A 15,809-nucleotide genomic window follows, 5' to 3' on the forward strand; every position below is an offset into this window, starting at 1 on the left:
TTAACAGATAAAGATAACTAGATAACTAGCCCCTAACCCTCCCCACAATGGTCAGATCCCCCTGCCCCAAATGAAACACTTATTAACGTAATTTCAGTCCAAAAATCATAACAGCTAACCCCTGGCTTTCACTCCTGGCCCCTCCCCTAATAAAAAAAAACTTATCAACGGTTTTCTATTCCAAAATCATAGGTATTCAGTTTAATCCGGAAAAATAGGATAAGAGAAAAATTTGTATACAAAATGAATAAACACAAAACATATCTAAATATCAAAATCCAGGAGAAATATTTATATATCATATCTTACGAAAAGAAAAACTAACAAACATCAAACGAATAACTAATGGCTATTCCACATTCATATTTTAACCTGTCTCTGCAGCTGAAAGTCAGAATTGTCAATGGTTTGAGGAGTTTTTTAGCTTCTGACTAAGACCGTATTCAGAACCCTCTCTGCCTCGACAACCTCCAAAGGCAAACCCAGGTCCAGCATTTCTACTGGCGAAACATAGTTGACCATTTTTTTTCAGTGGTTTTTGGAGCTATAATTTATAATCATGCTGAAGAGTAGAGTGATAATGGTTAAATTTGAATAAACAAATTTGGATCAACATCATCCAATCCTTTAAGTATACGACACACATTTATAAAGTCACTACGGCATCTACGATATATCAACAACGGGAGTTGAAGCATGGAAAGTCTCTGCGGATAGGAAAGGCAGTGAAGGTATGGGACCAACCTAGTGGCCCTTTTCTGAACCTTTTCTACCCTGTGCTCATCCGTTAGATTTAATGGAGACCAATCCGAAGTATTATGCTCAAGAAGAAGACGGACCATTGATTTATATAGCAATAAGATTTTACGAAGGTTAAACTTACTAAAGCTTCTCTTTATAGACAACAAACGATAATTTGCATTCTTAACAATTTCCAAAACAAGCTTATCAAATTTAAATTAGGTATCAAAGTAAACGCTAAGGTTACGCACTATTTCGTTAGAAGGGACTCGTATGCCTGAGAGCTGGTAAGTATACACAGGCTGGAATTTACAAACATAGTGTAGAACAGCACACTTAGAAAGGCTTATGAACATAGAATTAGATTCACACCAATAAGTGAGAGAGCCAAGATCCTCCTGTAAAAGCTGCACATTGTTTTTGTCACGTACTGGTAGATGAAGTTTTACATCATCCGTGAACATCTTGACAGTAGAATGCTGAACAGAGGAAGGCAGATCATTGATAAATAAACAAAATAAAATTAGACCAAGGAAGCTACCCTAAGAGACTTTGCTTAACACATCAATTGAGGATGACATAGCTTCACCAACGACAATCTACTGAGTTCTTCCATTTAGATAATCAGCAATTAATGGAATTATTTTTTTTACCCAATTTATAAGCTGCATAATTTTAAAGAAGGATGGGTATTGAAAATTTGTCGAATGCCTTCGAGAAGTCGATATAAATGCAATCAAATGGTATAGCTAAATGTATATATATATATATATATATATATATATATATATCACAGGTGGTACACAGGGACACAACTACAATGGCGCGTAACTAATATGGCGCGTAACTAATATGGCGCGTAACGACTTACGTTCGCGGGGGGCATGGGGGGCCTGAAGCACCCCACCAACTAAGTGTTGGGGTGGCGCTAAGCGCCACCCCAACAGCTAGTATATATATATATATATATATATATATATATATATATATATATATATATATATATATATATATATACATATATATATACATATATATATATATATATATATATATATATAATATGATTATTCGGTTCCCCATGAATCGTTCTAGCCTGATTCTGGACATTAGTCTGCATTATTACAAAATTGCATAGGGGACATAGGATGATTTTAATCTATAAACCTTAGTAAGTTTCAAATGAATCCTAATGTGACACAGGTTTCTTTGACGAATGCAAGGGGCTTAAAATAGTTCATTAATTATAATGTTTTATAAAAAGTTTGTGGTAACGAGTTGTAAAAAGGAGTGAGCCGGCTCAATAGTAAGTGAAACTCTAAAAAATGGAATTTTGATATCAATAGATGCATAAAAAGAAACATATTTTTATACTGATTTAGATATATAAGTTTCATTAAGTTTAGTTTTCACCATAAAAAGATATTAGCCTGAGAAAGCTTGCCTTATTTTCGAAAACAACGGGAAACACCGAATTAACTATGAATTAACTTAGGTAACGTACATCTATATCCGTGTATTTTTATTATGTACATTAGGGGTTTACCCCTCGTCAATATTTTTCTTTTTCCACTAAAGTTTAAATTTTGGTTCAATTGTTTAGAAACGACTTCAGAATCACAAAGGCCGTATAATTATGATAAATAGCTCTTTTGAAAATACTAAAAATACTTTAGCGCAAACAGTGAGGCAGTGAAGAGGAGACGAACCCTCTTATATATGTAGTAATTTCTGTTTGCTTTAAGTTTTAATGCTGCTTCTTACTTTCAGCTGAAAAAACTGTATTTATTTATTTTCTCATTATTTTTTAAGTAATGCTGGAAAGTCTAGCAGCCCCTTTGTAGGAATTCTTTTCCCCCATGATAAATTCCTCCCTGTGAGGATACTCCCACGTAACCCTCTCCCTCGACCCCCCACCAGAAGAAAATCCCCTGAAAACGTCCGTATACTTCCCAATGGCTAACTGTGGGCAAAGTTCATAAATTGCAGCCCTTTCCCTGGGGAATTTGGGAGAATAAGTCGTCCTCAAAGACATAATTATTAGATTTTTCGACTATGCCGATCAAAATGGCCATTTAAAAATTTTGTTCTAGTGACTTTTGGGAAAATAAGCGTGGGAGAGCGCTTAGTTGCCCTACAATTTTTTCGTCACTTAAAAAGGGCACTAGAACATTTTAATTTCCGTTAAAATAAGCCCTCTTGCAACATTCTATGACCACTAGGTTGATACGGTCACCCTGGAAAAAAAACAAATAAACACGCATCCGTGATCTGTCTTCTGGCAAAAAAAAACTCCAAAAAGAAAATAGAGAGATATTAAATCAAGTAAGAGTTTAAGTTAAGATTGGTTAGTTTCCTGAATAAGAGTCATCGATTTATCATAAAGTTTTGAAAGTGGCTTCAGAGACGAAGGATATGTTGACATCCAAACAACACAACAATATGAAACATTAGACTGAACTATGCTGCAGAACAAGATTCTTAGAATCAACCTTAGAAATATGTGTTTGAGCTTTCTAAGGATTCCATGACTCCTGGAAACTTTTATTTTAAAGAGGTCAATATGATGCTTGAAGGAAAGATTTTCGTCGAGCAAGATGGCAAGGAATTGAATGTCACGATTCTTAGGTCTACTTAGAGCACCTCTTGATACTTGTATTTTATTTAAGTCAGGGCAAGTCTTTGAGACTCTGGAGAAAAATGAGAAAACATGACTTTCCGACATTTAAGGCAAGATAATTTACATCAAACCACCGGATAACTCTATCAAAAAGGGATATCAACTTTGAACGAAGATTAGACTCAGTTCTATCAGTTGTGCCAAGAGTACTGTCATCAGCAAAAGCAAAAAATCGTAAAATCAGCAAAAGTAATAATCGTAGAAATAAACCTAAACTTCCAAGACTCATACTCCAAGCAATACGTGAAAAGAAAAGTCTTTGGTGGTCGTATATTGAGTCACAACATAATATAGTAGTCAGGCAAGGACATTCGGATACTCAGTTGTAAGAGGATCCAGGTGAATGGCATGCGTATACACTAGCGAGAAACAAGGTTACTTGGCTTCTTAGGACTAATCGTGAAGAGCTTCAGTCGCGTATTATTCACTCAAGCACCGTATCACCTAAAATATTTTAGAAACATGTAAATAGGAGTAAGCCTAACCTTGATCCATCCACATCTTCACAAATCAGGATACATACCAAAAGATTGATAACGATTCTGAGAATGCTTTGATGTTCAGGCAATTTTTTTTTACAGTTTTTGCCAAAACACAGCCAATTCATTCAAATGAAGCTAATTTTGAATCTCAAGTAGAGTCTATTGGGTCGTCGGACATTCTTGCCCCATTTGATGATTCGGATTTTTCATTGACTGAAGCTTATGCTATTCTTACAGAATTGGATTCATCTAAAGCGCCAGATATAGACGGTTTCTCGATTATAATGATAAGAGAAATTGGTCATGAAATTACAGAACCCCTTACTTATATATTTAACTTAACGTTGGCGCATGGACTGTGTCCTTCAGGTTTGGAGAAGGCCTTGGTAAAGCCACTTCACAAAAGTGGCTCCAAGTCGAACTTTAAAAACTATCGGCTGATTTCAATTACGTCCATTTCTTGCCGAGTGATGGAAAAGTTGATTGTTTCACACGTTCAAAAGTATTTTGATGAAAATCATCTTTAGAATCCTACTCAGCATGGTTTTTGAAAAAGTATATCTTGTAATACTCAGCTTCTTTAGGTTATTTTGGATTTTCAACGTTTTGCCGATTTAGCTATACCATTTGATTGCATTTATATCGACTTCTCGAAGGCATTTGACAAATTTTCAATGCCCATCCTTCTTCAAAATTATGCAGCTTATAAATTTAGTAAAAAAAATAATTCCATTAATTGCTGATCATCTAAATGGAAGAACTCAGTAGATTGTCGTTGGTGAAGCTATATAATCTTCAATTGATGTGTTAAGCAGTCTCTTAGGGTAGCTTCCTCGGTCTAATTTTATTTTGTTTATTTACCAAAGATCTGCCTTCCTCTGTTCAGCATTCTACTGTCAAGATGTTCACGGATGATGTAAAACTTCATCTACCAGTACGTGACAAAAACAATGTGCAGCTTTTACAGGAGGATCTTGACTCTCTCACTTATTGGTGCGAATCTAATTCTATGTTCATAAGCCATTCTAAGTGTGCTGTTCTACACTATGCTTGTAAATTCCAGCCTATGCATACTTACCAGCTCTCAGGCATACGAGTCCCTTCTAACGAAATAGTGCGTGACCTTAGCGTTTACTTTGATACCTAATTTAAATTTGATAAGCATGTTTTGGAAATTGTTAAGAATGCAAATTATCGTTTGTTGTCTATAAAGAAAAACTTTAGTAAGTTTAACCTTTGTAATTTCTTATTACTATATAAATCAATGGTCTGCCCTCTTCTTGAGCATAATACTTCGGATTGGTCTCCATTAAATCTAACGGATGATCACAGGGTAGAAAAGGTTCAAAAAAGGGCCACTAGGTTGGTCCCATACCTTCAGTGCGATTCCTATCCACAGAGACTTTCCATGCTTCAACTCCCACTGTGGATATATCGTAGACGCCGTAGTGACTTTATAAATGTGTTTCGTATACTTAAAGGATTGGATGATATTGATCCAAATTTATTTTTCAAATTTAACCATTATCACTCTACTCTTCAGCATGATTACAAATTATAGCTCCAAAAACCACTGAAAAAAAATGTTCAACTATCTTTCGCCAGTAGAATTACCGGACCAGGGTTTGCCTTCAGAGGTTGTCGAGGCAGATAGTGTTCGAATTTTTAAGAGTGCATTAGTAAATACCCCTTTTTATTCAGACGCTTTTGTTGTGTAGTTTCGTGTTATTTAGAAGTATTTGTTGTTTAGTTTGTCGTTGCCAATTGACTTTAGATTAGTATTATGATTTTGTGTTTTTCCGACAAGCATTGATGCTTACCGTTATTCGTAATTATAATAATGATAATAATAATAATAAGTGCATCTGGTAGGGACAAACTCCTGTCACAATTAGTAATGGATACTGGTTGATAAAATACGACAGCAAATGTTAGGTTTTAAATTTTTAACCGCATTAACAAGGTCACTGATATAGATTAAAAAGAGTATTAACCCAATGACAGATCCTTGTGGGACGCCAAACTCTATTCTAGAAGGGTTAGAAAAATGTGAATCAACCCAGGTGTCTTGACCAGATAAATATAATAGAAATCAAGAATAACCATTCCATCTTATACCAATATGGGACAGTTTCAAAAGAAGAATCTTGTGTGTTAGTGACTAAAATGCTTTTCGAACATCAAGAAAAAGAGCAGCAGGTATCAGACGAGATTCAAGAGATGAATGTAAATAATTTAAGAAAGTTGCACATGCATGCTCAGTTGAGTGCTTCGCCCTAAAACTAAACTGAAAATCACGAAGAAAGAGTTTAGAATTAAGAAAATCGAGAAGTCGAGAAAGCATAGCTTTTCAAAAATTCTACTAAACACTGATAAAAGAGATATGGGAAGAAAATTTGCAAGACCATTCCCTGATCCACCTGTAAAAAGAATAATAACACGAGTACGCTTTAAAGCAGTTGGGAAGACACCATTTTCAAAAGGAAGATTTACAAGTCTCGTGAGGGCAGACACGATGACAGGAAAAATAAATTTGACAACCTTAGTCTGAATATGGTCTTAGTCAGAAGCTGAAGAACTCCTCAAACCATTGACAATTCTGACTATTTCAGCTGCAGAGACAGATTAAAATTCCATTGATTAAGGACAAGGAGATCCAAGGTAAGACCTAAAATCAAGTAGAGAAGAAGAACGACTTACCGAAGAGGCTGTAGCTTTGCTAAATTTATCAAAATATGAAGTTGAACTTGAACTTTTAGCTCATCCTCTACATTTTTGCCGCCAATCACATCACTTGAAGGGACAGAAGGAAGCAGTCAAGATAGCCTGATAACAAAATTGATTACTTTCCATGTCTCCCTAATGCCTATACCACACGCAAAGAATTCTCTATAATAAAATAACGAGTTAGGCTTTCGGGAAAGCAAATTGTAAATTCTTCTATAAGTTTTGAAAAGTTGAAACCGAGAATCACGCGAAAATGGCCTAGAGGACTTGATAGCCTTCAAAAGATTATTTTTCTTCCTCCAACTTTTAAGGAGTCCAGAAGTTATCCAAGGATTCATAGGGGCTATTCTCTTCGATATGAGATTTGACTGGGGTGCATCACATTTATCCAAGGTAACTTCTTTCGAAAAATCATGAAACAAAGTAAACAAAGAGTCTATATCAGACTAGGTTGGAGACTATTAGTAAAAATATAGGTTGGCCTATATTCTTTGGCCAACCATGACCTAAGAATATGCAAACCCTGATCATTTGGTTTTAAAGAGAAAAAACCAGCTCCTAAACTCCTTCCAGGCAAGCAATCGGAAAAATTAGGTATGGAAAAAAAGGAAAATGGTCTGAGATATCCCTCTTCAATAGAAAAGTTTCCACCAAGGTCAACGATGAAAAAATTTTATCAAGAAAAGAAGTAGTAGTGTTAGTTATGCAAGTTGGAATGCATGCAGAAGGTAATGTTCCTCAAGCGAGCATTGTTGAAAGAAAATGCAAGGACGAGAATGACCTTCGGTCACATAAATTAATGTTGAAGTTACCCATATTGACAAGTTTACATGAATGAAGCAGGATTATTTCCAAAACCTCATCAGGAATCTGAAGAAAAAAAGGAACAGACCTACTAGGACACATATATGTATTACCAACAATCAAAGTTTTAGCTTGGATTTTAATCTCAATAAACATGGATTTAAAAATTCCTTCTTCATTTCTTGACAGGTCACGTCTAACAGAATACGGAGGATATTTCAAAGAAAAATAGGATAAGAGAAAAATTTGTATACAAAATGAATAAACACAAAACATATCTAAATATCAAAATCCAGGAGAAATATTTATATATCATATCATACGAAAAGAAAAACTAACAAACATCAAACGAATAACTAAAAACTGAACGAATCACACCAATTACTCATCACCTTCGACTGATACATTAGGCTGGGCAACCACAGAGGCTATATATCTAGATTGTTTAAAGGGATTGAAACATGTCCCCAATACGCAACCAAGCCTTACTTGGTTGTCAAGTCTTACTTAAAGGGCTTTTTCGCTTCTATCCATACACTAATCCCATTTATTATCACTCGGGTTTCAGCAACTTTTATTGAAGTGTTAGATGACGTACGCAGACTGTGGCCGAAAAATAGCAGTTCTTTTCTACGGCGTGACAATTCACGCAGGAGGTAAGAAGTAATAATTTTTCCAGATCTTAGTAATTTTTCATAATAGCGTCTTTATCTTTTAAATTAGCCAAAGCCACGAAAACTGGCCTGTTTTGATGTAGTCCTAGACGTCACCTTAGTATTAAAGCCTGATGGTTTATTTCCCTTCAAACCATAGCACTTAACTAAGGGCAATGAATTCGTGCTACTGACCAATTCCAACCTTATTTTCCCCAAATGCGTCCAATCGAATTTCTTATACGGCCATTTTGTTCGAAATTGACCAGAAATCATATAATCTCACAATCCAGGGATAACAAAGTCCAACCCAGAGCCCAGGGGCAAGTGTAGTAATCTATGCCTCCAGGGCATATAAGTTATTATGGAAGGGATGGTAGCATAAACTTCAGAGTTAGCCCATTCGACTGCAAATTGGAATTTCTAGTGCCATTTTTAAGAGTCAAAAGTGATCAGAGGATAACTAGTCTCCCCAAGGCCCCTTTTCCCCAAACACATCAAATCAAAATATTGGAATAGCCATTTTTTCGCCATAGTTTAAAGATAAAGCAGAAAAACTCCGGGTTAGCAACAACCTCCAGAGCAAGTAGGCAATTGTTGTAAGTTATGCATCGGGGGCATATGAGTTTCTTTTGGAAGGAATGATTGTAAAACTTCTTCGGGGGCTCATTCGATTGGAAACAGAAAGTTCTAGTTTTCTTTATAAGACTCAAAAGGGATCGGAGGGCTGCTAGCCCTCCTTTTTATCCCAAATGCATCCGGTTGAATTTTTGAGATAGCCATTTTGTTAAATTAAGTCAAAAGATTGCATAACAAAAACATCAGGGTCAACACACACCCCAAAGGCCTAGAGTGTGTTGTATGTTATGTCCGGTGAGCATATAAGGTTCTTCTGTGATGGTTTTAATGATAGTACATAGTTCAAATAGACCAAACCACCCACCCTAATCAAAAAACTTGTGAACGATGTTTTATTCCAAAACTAAAGCGAGCTGACCCCTGGCCTTCTCTGTATGGCACAAACCCCCCTCCAAAAAAAACAACTTACAAGCAATAATCATGGTCCTCCATGGCCCAATACCCCTCCCTACCCCAAACAATATCAATGGCATATCATGAAAACTAGCCCCTAACCCTCCCCACAATGGTCACATCCCCCTGCCCCAAATGAAACACTTATTAACGTAATTTCAGTCCAAAAATCATAACAGCTAACCCCTGGCTTTCACTCCTGGCCCCTCCCCTAATCAAAAACCTTATCAAAACTCTCCATTTGGGCAAGTTGAAGATTTTTGATGAATATGAATTTTTGAATAAATGAATCTGAATTTGAAATAATATTATTTTATTAAAAATTTCCAGGAGTAATTTCATTTTTTATTGATGAATCACATTTTGAAAGTAAAACAGTTCAAAATAGGGATGCTTGAAATAATAACAAAAGAAAAATTATATGTTTTATTTGTTTTCCACCAGCTCATTTGAGCAAAATCATTTGTGACAGTAATATATCATGGTTGGCTTAGAATCTCTCTAAAATGTTTTAAACAGAAGGAATTTTAAAAATAATTACACTGATCAGCAAGAAGAATATTAACATAACTCTCTAAACTTAGGACTTTTTAAGACAATTTCTTAGCAAAGTAAAGGCAAAACGTTGATAGTGTCCTATGTCATCTAAATATTACCATTAAAGTGTGTCAGATGTATTTTGATATAAGATTCCTCAAAGACTTTTAGTTAAATTTATGAAATGAAGGGCCAGGCATTAATTTACATTTTATGACATGTAATAAGAAAAACAATTCCATTTTTTTCACAAAAGAAAAAGCTTGATGTAAGAAAATAAATGTATTTTTAAAAGAAAGCAACTGACATCAATGAAATAAATAAAACACAAATTCATGGAGAGTAAATAATATCAGCCATATATTTAAACTATAATGAGGTGTCATAAAAGATTATTTCTAAATTTGGAAAAAACCGGGTGTTATGGCTTAAAGTTCTGCTCAATCAACAGGAATTGTCTTTTCAGAACTAGAGCCAGAGTTAAAGAAACTGATAACCAAAAATTAAGGTACCCAAAAATTTCAAGACCCCTTAGAGGAAAAAGAATTGGATGTAGGTACTTCAAAATACCTTCCTGGGACATACTTTAGCCTCTAGACACATCCCTGACAGTTTCATTTTCCTAACCTAACCTCTTTCAAAGATAGCCAAAAGTAGCTAAAGTAAAATTTTACCCGTACTTTACCCCATACATTTTACCCCATACACCAAGAGCAGGTGAAATCACCCTTACACTCAGATTTCTTATGGCTGAAAAGGCAACAATTCGTGCATCGTATAAGGTTAATATAATCTTTGCATTGTACGCGTAAAAATCCAAAATTGAGGCCTCCTCTTTTTAAACTGTCTCCTCTGATTTTTGGGCTCATTTCTAATATGACGCTGCAACTTTTGCCTTTTTCAATAATAGTCACCACTTCGAAGGTTTCTCCAGCAATGACAAGTTTTTCTATGTCTGGATTACTGTGTTCTATAAATTCTTTCTACTTTGATTTATTTTTGATTATAGGGGCACCGTTCACAAGCATTCTTGGCAGACATTTTTCCAATTTGTTCGAAGTATATTTTAGTGCTACTGACTTTTTCTTGAAAGCACTAAGAGCAATGTTTAAATCTTGTTTTGAGTTAAACTCAACAATCATTTTGCCTTCTCGCCCGTGTTTGACATTTTTAGCAGAAAATTTGGGGGAATCTTCTCTGATTATTTTACTAATTTTTTTAGCTATTTTTTCCCTAGGTTCTCTCTTTCTTATGATCTTTTGCTTCATTACTGCTTGGCTCAAGAATAACACTAAAGGTCTTAGGATCTTTAACAATACTAGAGTACGATATACGATTTTCAAGAAAGGATGGAACGATTGTATCTTTATTTTCCAATTTTTCGTGTAATTTCATTATATTTTGAAGATTATCGTTCTCGTTGCACAGAAGTTTTTTGTTTTCTTCTAAACGCTGATGATATAAAATCTAAATTTGCTCACAAATATCGAATGCATAATCCCTTCCTCCTGGGATTTTTTTTAACTTGGCAAGAATTCCTTTTAAAGTACCGATTAGAGAACAAAAACCCTTGGCGTCTTCTGTGCTTAACTTCAAAAGTCTCATCAGCCGCTTGAGTATCGGAAAAGCCTTCGATTGCTAGAATCAGAATAAAACACTAGCAAAATCGTTTCATGGCAAGGGATATCGATATTCAATTGAAACCCATACCAACATTTTCACCAATCCATGTGAATCAGGCACAACATTATCCTAACCGGGTAGTTGTTCATAGTTAAAAGGATATGACAGAACTCTATCATTAAATATACCTTACCAAAATTAAACATATGATTTCTCCGTCTCATAGAAACCTCGCTTATATAATTAATAAGATATCTTCCCCTATTACAAGGGGGAATGGAAATCCTCTCTCGCCTTCGGAGATCAACATATCTAATTGTTTAATAGTGAAGACAAATACAATATTAGAGATGATTAAAATTAATAGCAAACAATGACACAAATTAAAAACTGCAATTATTTCAAATTTGTGTTTTAGTTTTTAAGAGTAAAGGTTTCAAACTAAATTCCTTGACCGTAAAAAGGTCAAATTTACTTTGAAATCTAATATTGCAACATGAACCTACTAATAAAGTACAGTTTTGCACTTTATTGCATCCTTTTCAGCATAGTATTGTAATAACATCAAAGCATCGAAACATACCAGTCCATTTTACACTTTTATAACAAAGAGTGTAATTGATTTTTATGGTATATAAAATATTCAAGTAGCTCCACATATATACTGAAATGCAAAATCAGTCTATGTCAAGGTTTGCAGTCTATGTCACCCGATATGGAAATGAATCTCTAGAATCAAAGAATTTCGTTTCTTTTTGTAAAATTATTTGAGCAAAAAGTCTGAAGCCACCGCGTATTTTCATTTAGAAAATTGAAGAGAGGTTGTGCATGCGTTTGCAACACACAACTCAAAGAAATGCTGAGAAATCATAAGGGTTATAAAGACTCAACAAAACATCATAGAGTGACACTAACCCTATAATATTGTCTCTCTCTCTAGAATTTTCTTTTTTAATAACAAATGCCCTTGTACTTCTACTTCTTTTAAACTCTTTGAGTAATTCCGATACTCTTAAATTCTGTAAGACTTTTTTTTCAACCAAACTTACTTTATCAACTTTAAAGAAAGGTTTTCCTTTCTTGTTTTTTTGGACAGCAGGACTTGGAAACTTCCTCCAGTAGGAGATATCCTATGCAAAAATTTTGTATGTCTTTTACAATAATTTCTGCATGCCCTCTGGAAACATATTTACAAATTGTTTCAGGGCTAAGGATATCTCCTTTTTTGACCGTGCCAATGGATCTGTAGCATTCTTTTGGGCATGAATTTGTGTGTTTATGGTTCGAGATGTCTATTTTCCTCATAACATCAGTCACGGTGAGTTGACAGAAATTTGACGCTGAACTTAAAATTTTTTCTTCCATGGAGTTGATTTCATCTGCTTCTTTTGCCAAAGCAATTACAGCTTTTAGTTCATCTCTTTTGAACTTAACATCATGATTAAAATCTGGCTTGCACCAATTACACATGAAGAATCCCATAAGCTCGCTGAGTTTGTAGCCTATATACAGTGGGAACATGGAGTTCAAAATCGGTGGGATCACTATATCAAAAATGTTTGTTAGAATCACCGATATAATGACACCCTTTGGGTTTTCCTTAAACATATCATCATATGCGAAAAACCAGGTTTTTGCAATTAGCACGCCCAAATTGAAGATATGAATCACTACCAACAAACATGTCGATCTCTGTTTGATCTTCAAAATTTTTTTCACATATTTTCTTGAATTTTGGCTGGTTGTCTTCTGTTTGATTTGGAGATCCAGTTTATCCGGATTCACAATGGAACAAACTATGAGACTGTATATGAATGAAAATATTGAAATTGTTGCCACGAAAACCCAAGAACAAGCGACCGGGTACATTCTGTTTTGAACATTCATGGTTTTTACAAGTATCTAGTCTTTTCTTTATTTATTCGTAACGAGTCAAAATTACGTAACGAGTCGCAAGAGGAAAAACATACTAATTTAAATATTTACTTGTATTTTTCGGTTTGAATTAAAAATCGAACATTATTTCTCAGACCCCATGAATAGTTTTGCAGTTTCTAGTTAAATAAAATTATTTTATTATTCTATTAAAATTTTCTTTTTACAAACCCAATAAATGACGTCATAATCAATTAGATTATAACTATATATGACGTTATAAGTGAAAATAATAGTCATGCACACTTTTCTTTCGACAAGATGATAAAGTAAGAAATATTATAATAAAGAAAGAACTCAAGCCGATTGTAATTAAAATGTTATCATGACTGTAGCTGCATCATAGCAGCAACGTAGTAAGATTATATAGCTTCACCAACGACAATCTACTGAGTTCTTCCATTTAGATGATCAGCAATTAATGGAATTATTTTTTTTTACTAAATTTATAAGCTGCATAATTTTGAAGAAGGATGGGCATTGAAAATTTGTCAAATGCCTTCGAGAAGTCGATATAAATGCAATCAAATGGTATAGCTAAATCGGCAAAACGTTGAAAATCCAAAATAACCTAAAGAAGCTGAGTAATACAAGATATACTTTTTCAAAAACCATGCTGAGTAGGATTCTAAAGATGATTTTCATCAAAATACTTTTGAACGTGTGAAACACTCAACTTTTCCATCACTCGGCAAGAAATGGACGTAATTGAAATCAGCCGATAGTTTTTAAAGTTCGACTTGGAGCCACTTTTGTGAAGTGGCTTTACCAAGGCCTTCTCCAAACCTGAAGGACACAGTCCATGCGCCAACGTTAAGTTAAATATATAAGTAAGGGGTTCTGTAATTTCATGACCAATTTCTCTTATCATTATAATCGAGAAACCGTCTATATCTGGCGCTTTAGATGAATCCAATTCTGTAAGAATAGCATAAGCTTCAGTCAATGAAAAATCCGAATCATCAAATGGGGCAAGAATGTCCGACGACCCAATAGACTCTACTTGAGATTCAAAATTAGCTTCATTTGAATGAATTGGCTGTGTTTTGGCAAAAACTGTAAAAAAAAATTGCCTGAACATCAAAGCATTCTCAGAATCGTTATCAATCTTTTGGTATGTATCCTGATTTGTGAAGATGTGGATGGATCAAGGTTAGGCTTACTCCTATTTACATGTTTCTAAAATATTTTAGGTGATACGGTGCTTGAGTGAATAATACGCGACTGAAGCTCTTCACGATTAGTCCTAAGAAGCCAAGTAACCTTGTTTCTCGCTAGTGTATACGCATGCCATTCACCTGGATCCTCTTACAACTGAGTATCCGAATCTCCTTGCCTGACTACTATATTATGTTGTGACTCAATATACGACCACCAAAGACTTTTTTTTCACGTATTGCTTGGAGTATGAGTCTTGGAAGTTTAGGTTTATTTCTACGATTATTACTTTTGCTGATTTTACGATTTTTTGCTTTTGCTGATGACAGTACTCTTGGCACAACTGATAGAACTGAGTCTAATCTTCGTTCAAAGTTGATATCACTTTTTGAAAGAGTTATCTAGTGGTTTGATGTAAATTATCTTGCCTTAAATGTCGGAAAGTCTTGTTTTCTCATTTTTCTCCAGAGTCTCAAAGACTTGCCCTGACTTAAATAAAATACAAGTATCAAGAGGTGCTCTAAGTAGACCTAAGAATCGTGACATTCAATTCCTTGCCATCCTGCTCGACGAAAATCTTTCCTTCAAGCATCATATTGACCTCTTTAAAATAAAAGTTTCCAGGAGTCATGGAATCCTTAGAAAGCTCAAACACATATTTCTAAGGTTGATTCTAAGAATCTTGTTCTGCAGCATAGTTCAGTCTAATGTTTCATATTGTTGTGTTGTTTGGATGTCAACATATCCTTCGTCTCTGAAGCCACTTTCAAAACTTTATGATAAATCGATGACTCTTATTCAGGAAACTAACCAATCTTAACTTAAACTCTTAATTGATTTAATATCTCTCTATTTTCTTTTTGGAGTTTTTTTTTGCCAGAAGACAGATCACGGATGCGTGTTTATTTGTTTTTTTTCCAGGGTGACCGTATCAACCTAGTAGTCATAGAATGTTGCAAGAGGGCTTATTTTAACGGAAATTAAAATGTTCTAGTGCCCTTTTTAAGTGACGAAAAAATTGTAGGGCAACTAAGCGCTCTCCCACGCTTATTTTCCCAAAGTCACTAGAACAAAATTTTTAAATTGCCATTTTGATCGGCATAGTCGAAAAATCTAATAATTATGTCTTTGAGGACGACTTATTCTCCCAAATTCCCCAGGGAAAGGGCTGCAATTTATGAACTTTGCCCACAGTTAGCCATTGGGAAGTATACGGACGTTTTCAGGGGATTTTCTTCTGGTGGGGGGTCGAGGGAGAGGGTTACGTGGGAGTATCCTCACAGGGAGGAATTTATCATGGGGGAAAAGAATTCCTACAAAGGGGCCGCTAGACTTTCCAGCATTACTTAAAAAATAATGAGAAAATAAATAAATACAGTTTTTTCAGCTGAAAGTAAGAAGCAGCATTAAAACTTAAAGCAAACAGAAATTACTACA

This window comes from Artemia franciscana, chromosome 1 (assembly GCF_032884065.1).
Source record: "Artemia franciscana chromosome 1, ASM3288406v1, whole genome shotgun sequence".
Lineage (NCBI taxonomy): Eukaryota > Metazoa > Arthropoda > Branchiopoda > Anostraca > Artemiidae > Artemia > Artemia franciscana.